Source organism: Dipodomys spectabilis, unplaced genomic scaffold (assembly GCF_019054845.1).
Source record: "Dipodomys spectabilis isolate Male_0828 unplaced genomic scaffold, ASM1905484v1 ptg000159l, whole genome shotgun sequence".
Classification (NCBI taxonomy): Eukaryota; Metazoa; Chordata; class Mammalia; order Rodentia; family Heteromyidae; genus Dipodomys; species Dipodomys spectabilis.
The window spans coordinates 1770250-1788638 of record NW_024870836.1 but is presented as its reverse complement, the minus strand read 5'-3'; the positions used below and the strand labels follow the sequence as shown (position 1 = coordinate 1788638).

General features: G+C 35.9%; 1 pseudogene; it reads right to left on the bottom strand.

The window, feature by feature from the left end:
- Positions 1-2983: 2983 nt before the first annotated feature.
- On the bottom strand, positions 2984-3083 carry LOC122119009 (annotated as a pseudogene).
- Positions 3084-18389: the final 15306 nt, after the last annotated feature.

Genomic DNA, 18389 nt, shown 5'->3' with positions numbered 1-18389 from the left:
GCTAATACTAGGCTTGAACTCAGGGCCTGGCTCTGTCCCAGAATTTTTTTTTTTTTTTTTAGTTTTCTCAAGCCTAGAATTTTACTGCTTGTCCCACAGCTCCATTTCTAGCTTTTGCTGGTTACTTTCAAATCAGAATCTAATGGACTTTTTTTTTGCTTGGTCTGATTTCAAACCGCAATCCTCAGATTTCATCTTTCTGATTAGCCAGTGTGGCTTCTAGTTTTTCCTCTAAAGCTATCTAATGCACATACTTAGATAGTAATTTAAAACTTAGAGTATAGAAGCAAGTTGTACAGTGATGATATTGTCCTGTCAGAAATTTAAGCTAGTAATTTTCTTCTTAAAACCATAAACAAAAATACCATGATATAATATAAGAGAACTCACTATTGAACATATGAGCTTTAAGAGCTTTCTAATAGATCCATTATTTGTTACCCAACATTAGAAAAAAACTGTATAATGCAGTAGTAAAATAGAAGTCCTTTGTAGGAATACTTAATTACCTTGTTTTTAAAGACACTTGTTTTCATCTAAAAAAAGTAGGTCTGTATTGTCTTTATGTGATTTTGATGATGGAAGGTGCTTAATGAGAAGTCAAAGTGTATTACTTATCCTTTGCTATCAGTTAAATCTCACCTTTTCTTCTTGGAACATATAATGATTAAAGCAATAGTTCAGAATCAGCAAGCAATAGTTCAGATTCACAGTTCCAGTGCAAGTGGATCACCAGCAATTAATCCTTGATACCATTTTCCACAAAGTTTTGTCCCAGATACAATCGGCCTGACTTCTCTAGCTACTTTCCTAGCCAGGACCTATTCCTTCACTGTGCAGGAAAAGTTTGATTCGACTGATTTCAGTCAGATCTGTTGCTAGAATTATCAGGGATTTAGATCTTTGTCTGTAATTTGGTCAAATCTATGTCTCTTTATGTAGGTTATTAAAAATGTATTTACTAATTTCAAGTAAATACATAAATTCTATTTCTATCTCTTTTGAAAAATAAAATTGTTTGTTCTATAAATTGATCAGAGGCATGGATTTTGTGGCTAGATAGGTCATTGCACATGGGTCTCTCACTTCCTCTCTCCCTTTCATGGTTCTCATAGATAATATAACTGCTCCATAATTATCCTAATTTATTTTGCTTTTATATTTTTGGTTTCATCATTTCACTTTCTGCTCTGGCATTTCCCAAATCATTTACATTTTTTCTCATTCCTAGAATAAGCTGCGCATGAAGATACCACTGGTCCTCAATTTCAGTCTGTACCTTTGAATATGGAGGAAAACCTTTCCTCTGTTTCTATCAATTCCCTACTCTCCAGTTAGAATAATTTCGAATAGTAAAAATGGAAAAAGGGAAAAAAAACATGGTGAAAAAAACAGATGTAGAAAATTCACTGGATTTTTCTGACCAGTTCAACCAACGTGAACTATTGGGGAATACATGTGTACCTCATTCCCACTGGTACTCAATGTCTCTGGTTAGGCAATTCTGATGAAGACAAGGAACAAGATCAAAAAGTGAGGAATGGTATCATTTGCAAAAAAATATGGAGAAGTATTCAAGCAAATTTTTGTTTGGGCTGCTGAAAATAATTAGCTTACTACAGTACAGAGACTACTTTCCAAAAAGGACACTCATGTGAATACTAGGGATGATGATGAGTATACCTTTCTTCATCAGGAAGCCTACAGTGGACACTTAGACATTGTCCATGAGTTGGTGGCTCAAGGCAGATATTCATGCAATAACTGAATGGCTGGGCACCCCTGCACAGTGCTTATATGTGGAATAATACCAGAGTGGCTTCTCTCTTAGTTCATCATGATGCAGGTACCAATGCTCAAACTAAAGTCCTCTTGACCCCCTTGCATCTTGCTGCTTGGAATAAAAATAGCAAAGATATGCTGGATCTCATTCTATTGAAGCATTATGTCAAACCAGGTCTGAAGAACTTGGAAGAAAATGCATTTGATATTGCCAAAAGGATGAATATGTATCACTACCTCTTTGAATTTGTGGAAGGATGTAAAAATTGTTCTCCTAAATCTTAATGGTTTGGTTAAGTTTCTTAAATTTCAAAAATGCCAATCCATCTTTTGTCTGTACAAAATATTTTCACAATAAAAAGCAACGGCAATATCTTACTTTAAAAATTCATGGATTCGGGGCTGGGAAAGTGGCTCAGTGGTAGAGTGCTTGCCTTGCATGCATGAGGCCCTGAGTTCGATTCCTCAGCACCACATAAGCAGAAAAAGCTGGAAGTGGTGCTGTGGCTCAAGAGGTAGAGCACTAGCCTTGAGCTGAAGAGCTGAGGGACAGTGCCCAGGCCCAGAGTTCAGGCACCATGACTGGCAAAAAAATAAATAAATAAATAAATAAAAATTCATGGATTCCATGGTATTCTCCAAGTGAATTGTCTGACTTTGATGTCAAAATGTATTCAAGATTTGTTTGTACACATCTATAATGATTCCTGCAGAGTTTGTGTTTTTTTAAATCAGAAATCATTTTAACTTATGTTGAAATGAGTAGTACAGAAACTAAAATATTTCTTGTGCTTGTAGGAAAAATTTATATTTTAAAATAATCTGTATTTTGTTTGTATAATGTCCATAATGTATTTCATTCGCTCCTTGATAAGATACTTTGAATTCTATATTGTTTTATAATATATAGGCTCATTATTAAATGTGTTATTTCAGATAGCATTCCATATAGAAACAGTTTAAAATTCCTTTTTTTTCCTAAGTCCTTATAGTATTTTATTTCTTTGGGATAAAATGACAATGATATCTAATTTCAAAAGTTTTGTAAAGATTATGCTATGTAAAGGCCTTTCTAAGTTGAGGATTTAGTACACTGATGTCAAACTAACTTTCAGTTCAATGAATTACATGTACTGTTACATTTGTATTTTTGTAATCAATATTTTAATAACTGATTTTCATTTCTTGCATCTGAAGAATGAAAAATATGGAAAACTTCACAAATTTTCATATCATCCTTGTGCAAGTGCCATGTTAATCTCTATATTGTTGTAATTTGGGTAAACGTGCTGCTGAAGCATGTAGTATCCTATAAATTTAAGTATTTAATGATGCAGTCTTTATACAGGCATATATCCTTAGTTGACTGTTTGTAACTAGGAAACCTTATTGTTCCTAAAAATACTATTGATCTTACTTTGCGAAAATTCTATGTATATTGGAAAAAAAACTTATATTGTTTGGTCGATTGCTCACATTTGCAAATTTTTTGTCAATGACTATTTTAAGTCTTTTTCATTTTAAATTTGATCATACTTTGAAGCCTTTTTAGCTAGGACCAAAGATGATGGCTTTTCAAGTACTTACTTATCTACTGAATTATCTTTGTGGAGCTAATGAATGCAAAGTAAGCCTTGCTTAAGAGTTACTTCTAAACTTCTGCAGCTTAAAAATTCCTAAATGAGGTCTTACTGGCAAAAATATCTAACTGACCCTTTACTCTTCTTCCATGTAGCAACAGACCAACCAGAATATCTTACCCTGACAGCATAGATTTTCTTATTGGAACAAAACGAATCTTACTTAAAAGGGATCATAGAAAGATAAACAATTAAGACAAAATCGTTTAGACTAGAAAGTATTTTATCAAAATATAATTGTTTTTTTATACCTAACATTTCAAAAGAGGCTAAAGTCAAGAAGGTGAAAAAATTTTTCATAAGCATGATTACCTAATGTCCTGGCCAGTCTACCATCCATCCAGGCAGGAATTTACACTACTCCCTTTCATTCACCAAATATTTTCATAGTTACAAGAAAAGTCTATATGTTTCTCCCCCATATTAGGCCTTAAATTGGTAATGTTTTAATCACAGTGTTTCCTCTTGCCTCTAGGCTGTAAATCTACAAATGGTAAAGCTTTAGGTCCAACTCTACCAAACACTGAGGTAGAAATTATGGAATAATATTTTAAAACACAGTTGTCTTTGATACCCTAACTACAACAGAACATTGCAAAACATGTGCCTTTTTCTTATATTATATATAGTTATGTATTTTATATTTATACGTGCTGATATTTTATTTCACACAATGAAACTTACTAGAATTAATTGATAATTTGACAAATAAATAGATACATATTACAATAAATACATTGGAATATAAATAATTAGGTTTAGAATATACATTAGAATATGAAAAGTATCAATGCAATGTCTTCAGTATAAACTTGTGATATGTATTAAGTGTTCTTGGTCTTCAGAATTCACATTTTAAAAAGAAATTTTTGTTTTCCTCTAATCTATAAGGGAATTTACTCTGCTACTCTGTTTATTATTTTAACTCACCGGTTCCAAAATGTTTTTCTCCATATTTCTGAAGCATTCCTACTGATTATACCCAAATTTTGCTGACATGATGTCTAAAAGGTATTATTCTTCTGCAGGACACACGGGTCCTAGGATCCCAGGTCTCAGTTATCCGCATCATCAAGTAACAAGGGCAAGACTTCTCATCTAGGCCCATGCAACATGCCAACAGAAAGTAATTGAAAATCCATCTCAATTCCTTACGACACTGGAATTAGCAGTAAGCAATTGTGAAATGCAAGGCAACTTAAAATGAAATATGAGATCACAAAATCCGAAAAAGTACAGTAATTCAAACTTTCAATTTACAAATGACCAGTCCGTATGAGTGAAAAAGATCACAAATTATTTTTAATACCCTTCTTCTAATAATTACTGAAAGATTTCAGGCCAGCAAATATCCAACATAAGTAGGCCAAAAAAATGGTTCCTAGAATGATAGATCCATAATTGGTCTACCAAGGTTAGGAAAACTTGACTTATAGGTCAAATTTACTTCACAAAAACATTAATTGAGAAGATCATTAATGCTTCAAAATACTGGTACTTCAGTAAAACTTGGTTATGTAGTATAAAAATGTTATCATTCACAAACAAATGATAATCTATATTTAATCTCCTGAAAACAGATTCCTTTGCAAATAATCTTTTAAAATCACATTCGCCAAAATAACAATTGACAAGTCAATGATAATTAGTGACATTACAAACTTTTCAAGGTTAGGGTGCAAGTTACAATAGAGTTGATTCATTTACCCAGCACTAATGCCAAACAGGTTCAACCATTCATTAAAGGGTAGAAATAGTACCACCCACCAATTGTGTTGTTCAGTAGGTGCCTTCCAGGAATTTGTTAAATAGTTCAACCTCCCATAATTCAAACTCAAACACTAGCTAATAAAGTAAGTTTCATCACTTAATAAGGTATATTTTAAAAAGTCACAAATACTTGCCTTATCATATGTTGTTTTATGTTTTCCCTATCTGTCTAACATGGTAAGAAATATGACTTAAAGTCACGAATATGGGTACTCATCAGAGATATGACACACATAAAATCTGTCTTGTATTTCTACCATATTCCTCTACAGTAGTAAATAGTAGTTTTCTTCTTTTTACAAAACTTATAGGAAGTAGAAAATATTATCCCATGTAAAATAAAATAATCACAAGCCTTTTTACAAAGCCATTTATAAAATTTGTTAGTTAGGAAAATATTCTAAACATTTTTAAACTTTCTTGTTGACTAAAGTTTAATCTTCCAAATGGATGAGAATAAAATCATGTCTAGGTGCTTCATGTCTCCAGTCTTGCAAATTGTTATTGCAGATGAATTAATTATGGAAAAATAACCTGACATCAGTTCAAGTATGAGCAGAATTGAAACTCCATGGAAGGTATATAAACCTTTCAAAGTATTAGCAGACAGTTTAACAGAATGACTATCAGGAAGTTGAAACCAGAGAGGAAAGACATAGAATGAATGAAAAATGGAACAAGGGGCAAGTACAGCTAGAATACTCAATGTACACATGTGATAAAGGAAGTGGTAAATCTGAAATAAATCTTGGAGAAGGGGTTGGCTGAGAATGATAGAAGGAGTCACTCCAATCCAGGAACATTGGACAATTTGATGGACATATTTATTGTAATACACTTGCACAACCTTTTGAGATTTAGTTATAAAACACAACAAAAAACAAAAACACACAAAAATCACAACCAAACAGCAATCTCTAGAGAGGATGAATATGACCTCTCAAAATTTTAAATAGTTGATGAAGGGTAGTCTTGGGAAAAGCAAATAACGTTGTTCAAAGAGGGCAGTTTGGGGTAGCAAAGAATTTTGAACAGATTTAAATAGATTGTCTAAGGTTAAGAATCACCAACATCTGCTACAAATATTTTCTTCTGTGTGTTCTCTTTGTCTGCAATGGATACTCCAGTCCTCAGCCACACTTGATAGCTTGTGAAGATAGAATGGAAGAAACAAGATCAAGAACCCATTATTCCACTGGAGACAGAGGAGTCCTCTATGTTTTCTCTCATCTCTCTTAACTACTCTTTCTTCATACTTTTAAATCAAGTGATTTTGAATTATATCTTTCATTCTTTGTTATGGCAAAGTAATTAGTCAAACTAATTTAGTAAATATTATTTGCCATTTTTTCTACCATGCTGTTTACTTATCCAAGAGAGTCCATAAAACTTCACCTTTGCATTTTGTTGCCACGAGAACCCAACATATATGTTAATGAAGACAAATTGTAATGTAAAATTTTGTCTCCATAAAACCAGTCCAAGAAGCTGTGATCAAAAATATTTAGCTATACTTTTTTTTTTACCTTGAAAGTCTTCTTGTGTCTAAAGAGCCATAAAATAATTACTCCCCCACTTTTTGGTTCAATCACTTCTAACCTAAAAAGATATATGTTGTTAACAAGATGCTTAGAGGAAGTACACTCCACTTACTTTAATCTTCTCTCCTAAGACTCTCCTTAGATAACATATCAGGAACAAAGTTATTCTTTTCAAAATTATTTCAATAGATTATATTCTCTTGGTCTTGCATTTGCTCAACAAGATGTATGGAGAAAAATAGAGTTAAATCACCCATTTCTTTTATGACAGTATCTGTTACAATGGACAATACTTCTTTGTTCTACTTCTATGTCCTCCTCATAGTTCTTGCCTGATTTCCAATTAATCACACCTTCTTTGCTTCAAGTCTATTGAAGCTGAAGGAGCATAACCCTCTCCCACTGCTACATCTTCATGGTTTCTCTTTTTAAACTCTTTTATTTGGATGTGGAATTTATGTTCATGTCTTCATTCAATCTGGTCTGCATTGTAATGAGCCAAATAGGCTCTGTAAAATCACTTTAGGTAACAAAAATATTAACAAAATCTATATCAAAAAGTTTTGGAATCCCTCTACTTCTGAAGCCAATACGCTTATCTAGGGGTTCTAAGAACACCTTTTCTTACCTTTTCAATTTGCTCAATTGTTTTCTGATCCCAAAACTTTTTGGCTAATGTAATAAGAGAAGTCTTCACTATCTCATGTTAATAAGGATATTATATTTTGTGAGCTACTTAGAAAGGTGAAATCATTGGTTTGAGGTATCCAATCCGATTTTTTTCTTTGTTTCAGTGCTTCACATGTAAAAACATTGTGGAAAGTATCAAAAACAGAAAAGTGTATACCCAATACCTTCTTTCATTGTGGAGGGCACTTTCTCCCTAAATATTTTGACCCAAATTATCTTTTTCAGAGAATTTCTTTTTGGTAATTAAAGGTCAATTCACACATTTTGATGTCTTTTTTTTAAAAAAAATTGAATTTAAATTACACTACAACCTTGTTTCACACAGTGAGAGTATATGTCCAGGGTAAGGATAATTCTTGAGGGAAACTACAGTATTTATAGCAAGGTTTCTGTGGTTTGTTTGTTTAGTGTGAAAATGAGCCAACTTTATCCACATTACTTCCTCTCTACTAAGTCTCCATGGATTTCTTTGCATGAAAGCCTATTTTCCGAGGCAATTTTAAATTTTCTTAATAGGCTAATTTGTTAAAAAAGTTTGAACAATTAAAATTTACCTGGCATAATTTGAAAACTCTTTTGAAATTCCTTTATCAGAATAGCGAATTTACCAATCCTAATTCCAACTTTACCATCAAAAACTGTTAACATGCTGTTTTCCTGATATAGTGTCCATGAAATTATTATTTTCCAGTGGCTTTGTTATGCATACATATGTCTATATAAGCTGATGCTGAGCAAAATGAACTCCAAGATATCGAAACAGATTTTTATATACGGTTTGTGTTTTTAATGTACTATGTGATTAATCTTTTCTTTGTTTTTTTATCCCCTATGGTTTGTCCCAGGCTGTATTTGATTTTGGTACCCTGTGTATTGTGTATACATTTACCTTAATTGGGGAAGGGAAGAGGAACAACAAAATGGTGAGACAAAGGACAAAGGGCAAACCAATGCAATAGCAATACTCACAAGACAATATGTTGGAAATGAACATTACAACTTGTGAGGAGTATTGAGGTGAAGGAAAACTGTGAGAAAAATGAAGGAGGGGTAACACCTTTGAAAAGTTATATATTAACTACCTTACAATTACTGCAATCCTACCGTACATCACTTTGACAATAAAATTAATTAAAAAAATAAGTTGCATGAAAAAATTTCACTGTATTGGTATAGTAAATATTATACTTTATGTAGTAACTTTTTAAAAATTAATACTATTTTGCATCTAATTTGAATTAATTAACCCTTTTTAATCAGAGGAACATCAACTTGAATCCATCTAGACAATATTTTCACAATATGCTTGACAATATTTTGAAAAAAGAATAAATTATTACTTTCTCATACTCAAACCAAAAACAGTTTAATTCTATGGAAACCCATAACTTTTAAAAGTAAATAAGTGGTTAAGAGGAGAGAATATATGTGTTCTTCAAAATTCCTATGACTGATAACTACTCATTTTCAAATTCTGAACATTCCATTCCTGTTGGCATGTTATGAAATTCTGCAATAGATGCAGATTCCAGTGGGGTGTTACAGATTGAAAAATCAACAGAAAAATAGCCACATTCTGGTAGAGGATAAAACTATGACACTCCTGTAATAATTAATTCTTCAAGAGTAAGCAATTGTTTATCAGAGTAAGTTATTATTTCTATGACCATCATTCCTAAGATTTATGCCATAAAATCATCCTAGCCCAACAGTTTCCAACTTGTAGGGTACACCTCAAAATTCCCTTAATTCACATCATGAATAGCTTATCTCTATTGTGAAAAATACTACACCTCTGCTAATGTGATGCCCTCCGTGTTCTGGAAAGAACACCACAATAAACTAGGTTGCATCATTTTCCCCCACTGGTAATCTTGAGATCAGAACACTTGCAAATATTTATATTTATGTTTTTTTTTAACTATCATAGATATTTAGGATGCTAAGATAGGAAGATTACAGTTCAAAACCCACTCAGGGAAGAAGGTTCCCTAGATTCTTATCTCCAAGAATCTTCTCAAAAAAGTCAGACATAAAGTGGCACTGAAGTTGAAGTGGTAGGACACGAGCCTTGAGAATAAACAGGCTCAGAGACAGTGTCCAGGCCCAGAGTTCAAGCCCTATGACAAATCAATAAAACAAAAACAAAAATAAAAACAACCCCCAAACCTAGCAATTTCCTCATTGTATACAGAGGCACATAATTTAGGAAATTGCTTCCTGTGTTATATACAGGTAGAAAAATAAGATGTCATACAATTATTCTCTTCCGACCATGGTATACCAAAGTCTCAAAAATTGCTGTTTTCTAAATTTATAAATTAACATCATCTATTTGTTGCCAACTCTGTCTACATTATTCACATTATCATTTTATACATGAACTGTTGGAATTATCTATTAACTAAGTTCTAATTATAACTCTCTTGAAAGTATATTCTAGGCAAGTAGAATGCAAGAATCATTTGTGAATTTGTCAATTAAACCCTCTACTTAAAAAGAATTTTGTAATGTCTTATAGAATATGAAAATAAAAACAAAACCAAAACATTTATTTTAAATCTAAATTCTAATTTAGCAATATCTACGAAGACATACATTAGACGAACTTTGCTTTTTCTCTGGGCTTAAGCTTTTGTAATCCTTCAACAATTCTTTGGAATCCAACAGAATTATGATAAATTTGGATGAGAATTTTGGATAGGAATCAAGAGCCATTTTGCATCTTGAAATGTTTTGTAATGAAGACAGCATTTGAAACACAACTGAGGATTATATATGAGTTGCATTGTAATAAGAACCTTGACTTCTCAAAACATAGTGACAAAATTACCCCCAAACATCCAACTGTGTATTCCTTTCTTTTTCATTTTGTTTTATTAAGACAAAATTGTACTACCTAGTTCAGGGAAGTTATCACTATGTAATTCCACTCTCTAATCTCCTGTCAGTCTGTGTGCTAGAATTCTAGCCTTGTATCACTTTGCCCTGCCATAGTTTCTTGGTTTATTTAATCTAGATACAGACTAGCAATTCTGAACTTCTCCAGTGATATTATCCACTAGACTTCTCAGACTGTTCATGTACTATTTTCAAAGATGTTCTAATATTTGACACAGGATATGAACATTTTCAAATCACCTGCGTGGTCTCTGATTCATTCCTCCATGGATCCAATCCCTTTAGTATTGATTACTTGACTCTCTTACTATCTTTATTTTACCTATCTAATATTCTCAAACTTTTTTGAAGAAAGTTCACTTGAGGATTTTCTAATTTTAAAAATTATCACTTGATTCTTGTCTTACTAAGGACATATTTTCCATTGCTTTCTAAATTTTCTACATATTCTGAGAGTTGTATCATTTGTGTATTTGTGTGTGCACATTTTAGTGCCTCTGTGTTTATGATGATGTTTGTATGTATGTATGCAAAAGCCACAAGCTCTTATTTATCAATCTTGCTCATGACTGGTATTCCATGACCTGAGCCATTCTTCCAATCCAGCATTTTGGCAGGTTATAATAGATAGTGTCTCAAAAACTGTTCTGCCCATGCTGGATGCAAACTGAACTTCCCAGACTGCTTTATATTCGTAGGTTTTATTTATCCAGTGGAATCAGCTTTTAAACTACAAATATTTTTGTGAGTGTGAAGTCTAAGCTGTATCCCAGATTTTTAACTCAAGAATTCACATAAAGATAGATGAACATACACATTACATATACTGAGTGTACACTGTTAGAAATGTGATCCTAAGCTGGGTGGATGTGAGATCTGAGGATTGGGGTACAAAGCCAGCCCAGGTAGGAAAGTCTCAGAGACTCTTTTCTCCAATTAACTGCAAGAAAAGTGGAAGTGGCACTGTGGCTCAAGTGGTAGAGCATTAGCCTTGAGCGGAATAGCAGAGGGAAAGTGCCCAGGCCCAGAGTTCAAGTGCCAAGACCTCCTCCAACAAAAAAATATATAAGTAAAGGAAAGAAAAAGAAATGTCATCTTAGTCACCAGTTCATTGTTAGTATATTCCCTACTCTCTCAAGATGGACTTTTTTCCCAGTTAAGTCCATGCTCTTATGTCTGACTTTTTTTGGAAGCAGAATTATACTTCCATTCTTCTTTCTACAAAGTTGCTTGATTAGCAAGCATGATTTAGAAAGGGAGTGCCCTCATAATTCGTGTTCCACACAGGAGTAATGCTTTCTCTATATCACTCCCATAAATATACATACTAGACTTGGCTTTATTGTTTCAATGTTGTCTTATTTGTAGAGTCTTTTTTATAGTATATTGAACACTTATACTTAAACACAGAACTTCTGTTTCTCCTATTATTGTTATTGTTTCCCTTACTGTTAACGCATGTACACTTGGGAAATAATGTGTAGCACATACACTCACAAAAAGAATGACGTGAGAACCTTCTTCCCATTTAAAATTCGCCTTAATTTACAGAGAAATTACAAAGTTTGAACTCAAGATACTCATTGATAATGTATTTATAAGCAACATAAATTTCATATTTTCTCTTTACTAAGTTGTCTCTGAAACATGTGTTACTTCAGGTCCAAAGGTGTCCTTGTGTTATTTCAGTGAACCCGGAAAATTTCATCATACCTTAGGCAGCACAATCGATTGTTAGTGGAAATAACTGCTACTGGATGTGGAAACTCCCAGGAGAGGAAATGAACATAGAGGAATGACAATGTTCATGTTAACTTGTGCTTTCCTTTTTACTGTACAAGAAAGAATCCTAAGGCTTGAAGGAAACTTTGTCCCTGACTTTTTCGAGTGTGTTCTATACTCATATAAAACTTTTCTGTAAACTTCTAGTTGAGAGTATTACAAAAAGAAATAATGTGCCATTTGAAGGCCAGCATGGAACAAAAGGAAATAACGTTGTTTTAAATGTGTTCTAAAGCATAGAAACAAAGACATGAGGTTTTAAAGTGTCTTGTGGATGGATATTTGACCCCTGAGATGATTCTCTTCTTGCAGGAGACAGTTATCAATTCCTTTAGTCTGGTCCTGAGGTCTCCAGCGCAATACGGATTCCAAAAAAGCAGGATCCGGTGACTATGATAAGCAAATGTGCCTCTTCTCAGACTACTGCTCCTTTAAGGAGGATCCCAAGGAAATATTTGGGTTTTTTGTTTGCTTGTTTGTTTGGATTTTTCTGGTTCTGGGGCTTGAATCCAGAGGCTGGACCCTGATCCTGAACAGTTGTCTTTCCTGCCCACCTGCCCCCAAAGCTAGTACACTACTGCTTGAGCCAAAACTCCACTTCTGTTTTTTTGGTGTTTAATTACAGATAAGAATTTGACCGACTCTCCTGCCTGGGTTGGCTTTGAACTAAGAATGTAAGACAACTAAGTGACATCAACTGTATGGACTTTTCGTTTGAAGCAAGAAATATTATATGAAGTTTACTGTTAACCTAATATATGACAATTTTTAAAATAAAAGACTGTCCAGCAAAAAAGCCATAACTTAAGTAACTCAGCAAAAGTAGGTGCACTGAATAATTTTGGAATTATTTTTTCTGCTTGGGAAGTTAATTTATCTTGTCGTTCCTTTGGGGGAAACTTAAAGTCATATTTTGCTTTTTTTGTCGGTCGTGGGGCTTGAACTCTGATTCTGGGTGCTCTCCCTATGCTCTTCATCTCAAGTTGAGTGATCTACCACTTTAGCTAAAGCACCACTTCCGGGTTTCTGGTAGACTTTCCAGAAGAGGCTGGCTTTGAACCACAATCCTCTGATATCAACCTCCTGAGTAGCTAGGATTACAGGCATGAACCACCAGGACCTGGCTCATGTTTGTAGTTATGTACACTGAATGACACTATGTAGCCAAAGAATGGAAATTTGAACAAAATGATGCCAATGCAGCTTTTTAGAAAAATTGAGGTACCAATAAATATGTCCTCCTTTTCCATGTTGTTACATTAATGACTCATGAGCTATGGGACCCTTACATTAGCATCCTCTGCCATCTGTATAGGTGTATTTAGTATCAGGAAATGTTCATAGAGAAATATAGAAAGACTGAGATTTTTTTAGAAAGCAAAGGAGATCAGGTATGAAAGAACAGCATAGAAGGAGATACATTTATCACACAGAGATTAAGAACTAGCCTAAGAGATTTAGAATGCTAAAGGCAATGAAGAATCAGCCTAGTTGATAACTAGTTTTTCAATCATCAAAAATGGTTCGCTATGGGCTGGGAAGATGGCACAGTGGTAGAGTGCTTGCCTTGCATGCCTGAGGCCCTGGGCTCGATTCCTCAGAACCACATAAGCAAAAAAGAAAAAAGCCGGAGGTGGCGTTGTGGCTCAAGTGGTAGAGCACTAGCCTTGAGCTGAAGAGCTGAGGGACAGCGCCCAGGCCCAGAGTTCAGGCCCCACTACCGGACCCCCCAAAAAAGTGGTTCTCTAGAACAGTTTCTGCTATAACTTAGTTACTATCATTTATTCCTTCCATCTGGAGTTATTCCTTCTCTTCTGTCACAATTGTTAATTATTCTCTGCCTTTTGGTGTCATGACTGACCAAAAAGATTTCCAAATCTCACTTAGACTACCCTTCTCTTTGTGATTAGCAGTGATCACACAAAATCCTGGAATCTTTGAATTACCAGAATTAATCTTCACCTGACATCTAAGCACATTCCTGGCATTAATTGCTGTGACCTAATGAACAAAACTTTTTTCAACAGAGTATCCTAATATAAATAAAGTACATGAATTAGGGACTATTGTCAGATGTCAGAATGCAATTATATATTCCAAGTATGTGTTCTTTATTTTGCATTTACTAACCAAAAACAAATTTTTTTGCCCTGACCCACAGACCATTTCCAGAATGAGAGGGCCACCTTGGGTTCTAGCCACATGGGGATGCTGGGCCACCTCCTCCAGCACCCATTCAACCAGTTCCTGTTAGAGAGAGAGAGAAAGAAAGGCAGAATTACACTTAAGTCAGGAGACAGTGACTCAGAATTCTAATCTTAACTACACAGGAGGCTGAGATATAAGGATCATGGTTCATAGCCATCCCGGGCAGAAACGACTTTTCTCCAAAGAACCACCCGAAAACTGGAAGTAGTGCTGTGGGCTCAAGTGGTAGCCTGGAGCTGAGGAGCTTGGAACAGCACTCAGGCCTAGAGTTCAAGCCCCACGACTGACAATAAGTGCACTTCCCACCACAAGAAGTGGACTGAATAGCACCCAATGTCCTAGAGAGCATGGTAGAAAAGTCAGGCTGAGCTTCCTGTGAACTTGAGGTCATAAGTAGGTCACCTGGCTTCTCTGTGCCTCAATTTCCCCAGCTGCAAAACTCAACAGAGTGAAAGATCCCCTGCCTTATGGGGATAGGTTAAGGATGAAAGAGAGCCATGTTTTGTTTCATAATACCCACCTGTTGCACGATTAATAACTGGCCCCGCCTGAGCCTTTTCGGGTATCTTCCTGTCATATGCTCACAGAATTGCCAAGAACCTTATCTGAAGGCTGCTCCCTCTGTACCTAGCCATGCTCTAGAGATCCCTCTGTATAAATCTCTTGTTTCCTGACAACTCTCCTGTGAGGAGACTGAGGTCTGATGGTTGAGGCCCTACCCAGATCTTCACCTGTGGCAAAGAATCGGCTGCTGTGGATTAAGAGTTTGGAATAATCCATCTAAACTGATGAATGAGCATGGCGCTACATGTCTACCATCCCAACTACAGAGGACCTACCTGTCACAGATAGGAGGACTGTGATCCAGTCCAGCCTGAGCATATATTGAGTCGCTATTTCAGAAATGCCCGACAGAAAGGTGGCTCCTCAGAGCCAAGGAGAGGAAACAAGCAGGGGGTCATGGTGACCGCAGAGGGGTGTCTGACCCAGGTGGGGGTGGTGTTGGGGCAGCCACTCGCCTGTGCTGCTGGGAGAAGCTGTTGGCGTCTGCTCCAGGTGAGGCAAGCAGCAACGGCCACGGCATTATGGATACATGGGCCCAGAGCAGAGGACCAGGGGCAGAGACCTCTTTGGGTCCTTAGGCCAGCTGGCAGGGCACCATTGTCTGAGGATTGAAACCTGGCACCACCTCGGGAATGTAGGGACAAGGCCTGGAGGTGGGCTGGTGCATCATTTTCCTACTACACTCTGAAGTCACATTGAGTCTCTTGCTCATCACTCAGCCACCTCTACATTCCTCAACTGCTGGTAGTGTTGTAAATTAGCAGAGGGTATCTATGTGCTACTGGGAAGCCTGGAAAGTGGGCGGGGCCATCATTCTTGTATCCCATTGATCAGAAAGAAACATGAAAGAATGGGGTTGTGGCCGGAATCCTGTGATGCCAGCAACATGGGAAGAGTCAAGATGAAAGTAGGTCCTCCAGCCCTTTCCGATGGAACTCTGTCCAATTCAACTGGGGACAAGAGGGTGACCTGCTTGAGCTGGATGGCTGCACAGATAGTTGTCCTGGACCTTGAACTCAGGATCTGGGCACAGTCTGCAAGCTGTTTTTCTCAAGGCTCACCCTCCAAATTGAAGCCACAGGACTTCTGGCATTGTTGGCACTGGTTTGTCAGGGGTCTCAAGGACTTTCCTGCTTAGGAAGACTTTGACCATGATCTTCACATCACAGGCTTGTAAGTATCAAGGAAGAGTGCTGAGAGCCACTGGTGCCTGCCTAATCATTGGTCTTGCTGATGTTCTTGGACAGACCTGTGAGTTCCATATCCTTGTGTTGAAGTGGTGGGAGCTGTAGCCCACAGTTCCTATCCTGGTCATGCCACCTCCAAATGGCAGGAGATCCTAAGAAATGTGTTCCTATCCATATAATTACCAATGGAATGTGTTATATGTCATTATTTAATGTGCAGTTCTTGAATGATTCAAGGATAAAATTATACACATTATATTATAGGACACTGATTGATTATAGTTAATATTTTATGAAACATTTAAACAATCACATTCATATAATGGAGGTATAATGAAATACCTAAGAATTGGGCCTCACATAATATAAAGGTGCTATTTTTTATGCCAAGACTGGGATTTGAACTCATGCTCTGGGTAACTCTGATGCACTGTATGGGAAGGGAAAGCTTGCCTCCTTTAAGTCAAGAAATTCGAGTCTTTTCCTTAAGCTTGAAATAGATCCCCACGACTAGAAAACATCCTATTCATGTACAATTTACACCTATGATTAATATTTATATACATATGTTGACTCCATATTGTGTTAAGTATAGCTATTATATTTTTTGTTTTATTCATGTATTGAACATTTATGTTATTGACTATTATGGCACATAGAACATTGATTACATTGATTAAATAGGATATAGGTCTACATATGTATTCTACTTCATACCTGACACCGAGGACATTCACAGAAAAGGAAAACATGTGTCACCATCAGCTTCTTACTCCACGATTCATTGTTTGGGAGTGCTGGCATCTGAATTCATGGCCTACAAGGCCAAACTCATGAATGGGTGAGTGTCATCACACCATCCTGTGGCAAATTGAGTGGACAGGCAGGTCCCAGAACTTGAGATTGCGCCCCAGGTATTAACAAAATAAGAACAGATTGACATGCAGATGGCAGTATGCTAATAAATATATATTTTTATAGAGAATCAGAGATGTCTATATATTTTTCAGTTATATAGACTACATTCCTACCAATTTCTGGGTATTTATTATGCCTCCATATAATTAATGTTATTGTTTTCATCCTTAAACTATTAATGAAATCAATCAATGTCCTGAAATTATTGTGTTCCTGTAATTAATGATATTCTTTTTATGCTTCATAATCAATAAATAAAATCAATCAGCCTCCTGAAATGAGTCTATTTTTATTATATATATATATATATATATATATATTACTGTGAAAATACTGTACAGAAGAGTTACAATTACATGGGCAAGATTATGAGTACATTTCTTATCAAGCATTGTAGCCTACTCCTTTGTTTCCCCTTCCCATCCCTTCCCATCCTCCTCCCCGCCCCCCACAAAATCCTTCCACCCCTCCTCCCCCATCAAAGTTGTAATGTTCATTTTCGACATAACGACTTGTACATCTCATTGTTGAAAGGGGTCCACCTGTATCCCTATTTAAACGAATTGTTTATCCCCTTCCCCTCCACAAATTATACCAACATCAAATACAGTGAAAGCAGGGGTTATACTGTGGGGGAGGGACATACAAAGCAACAAAGAAATAATCTTATAAATGTGTTAGAGACAATCGCATGAAAGAGAAAAAAAAACATTTGCATACATATCATCCCTAACATCATCTTTTCTGACCTTTTCTGCTTGACTCAGACATATTCTAGATATTGCAAATAAGGGAAACCATGGGATCTATGTTTCTTTGGACCTGGCTTACTTCACTTAATATAACTTTTTCCAAGCCTTTCTATTTCCTAACAATGGGGCAATATCATTCTTTCTGATGGAGGCATAGAATTCCATTGTGCACATATACCACATTTTCTTGATCCATTCATTTATTGAAGGGCATCTGGGTTGGTTCCAAAATAAAAGACCTGGAATAGCAAAAACGAGCCTCAACAGAAAGAATACTGCTGGAGGTTTATTGTAGTCTAATTTTATGGCAGCATCATTCACTATCAACTCATTCAACTGTGACATTGATATCATTCCATTGTTATTCCTATGGAGGGGAACCAGTTTCTTAATATCTCCTGCCATTGGTTGGTGTCAGGACGAGGATTCAAAATCAGGACCTATGTTGCCACGTGGGCCTATGGCTTCCCTAATAGTCTGCCAACCTTCAGCAATGCAAGGTGAAGTATCCTTTGCAACAGTGTCATTCAGACCCAGGAGGGATACCGTGCAAAGGAAGAAAATTTAAAAAGGCCATATTTTTTCTGTGCATTGTTTTTCCTGCAAAGCCTGAGGGTCTAGGATCACAGGAGCAGCTGTTTGTCCAGTTGCTGC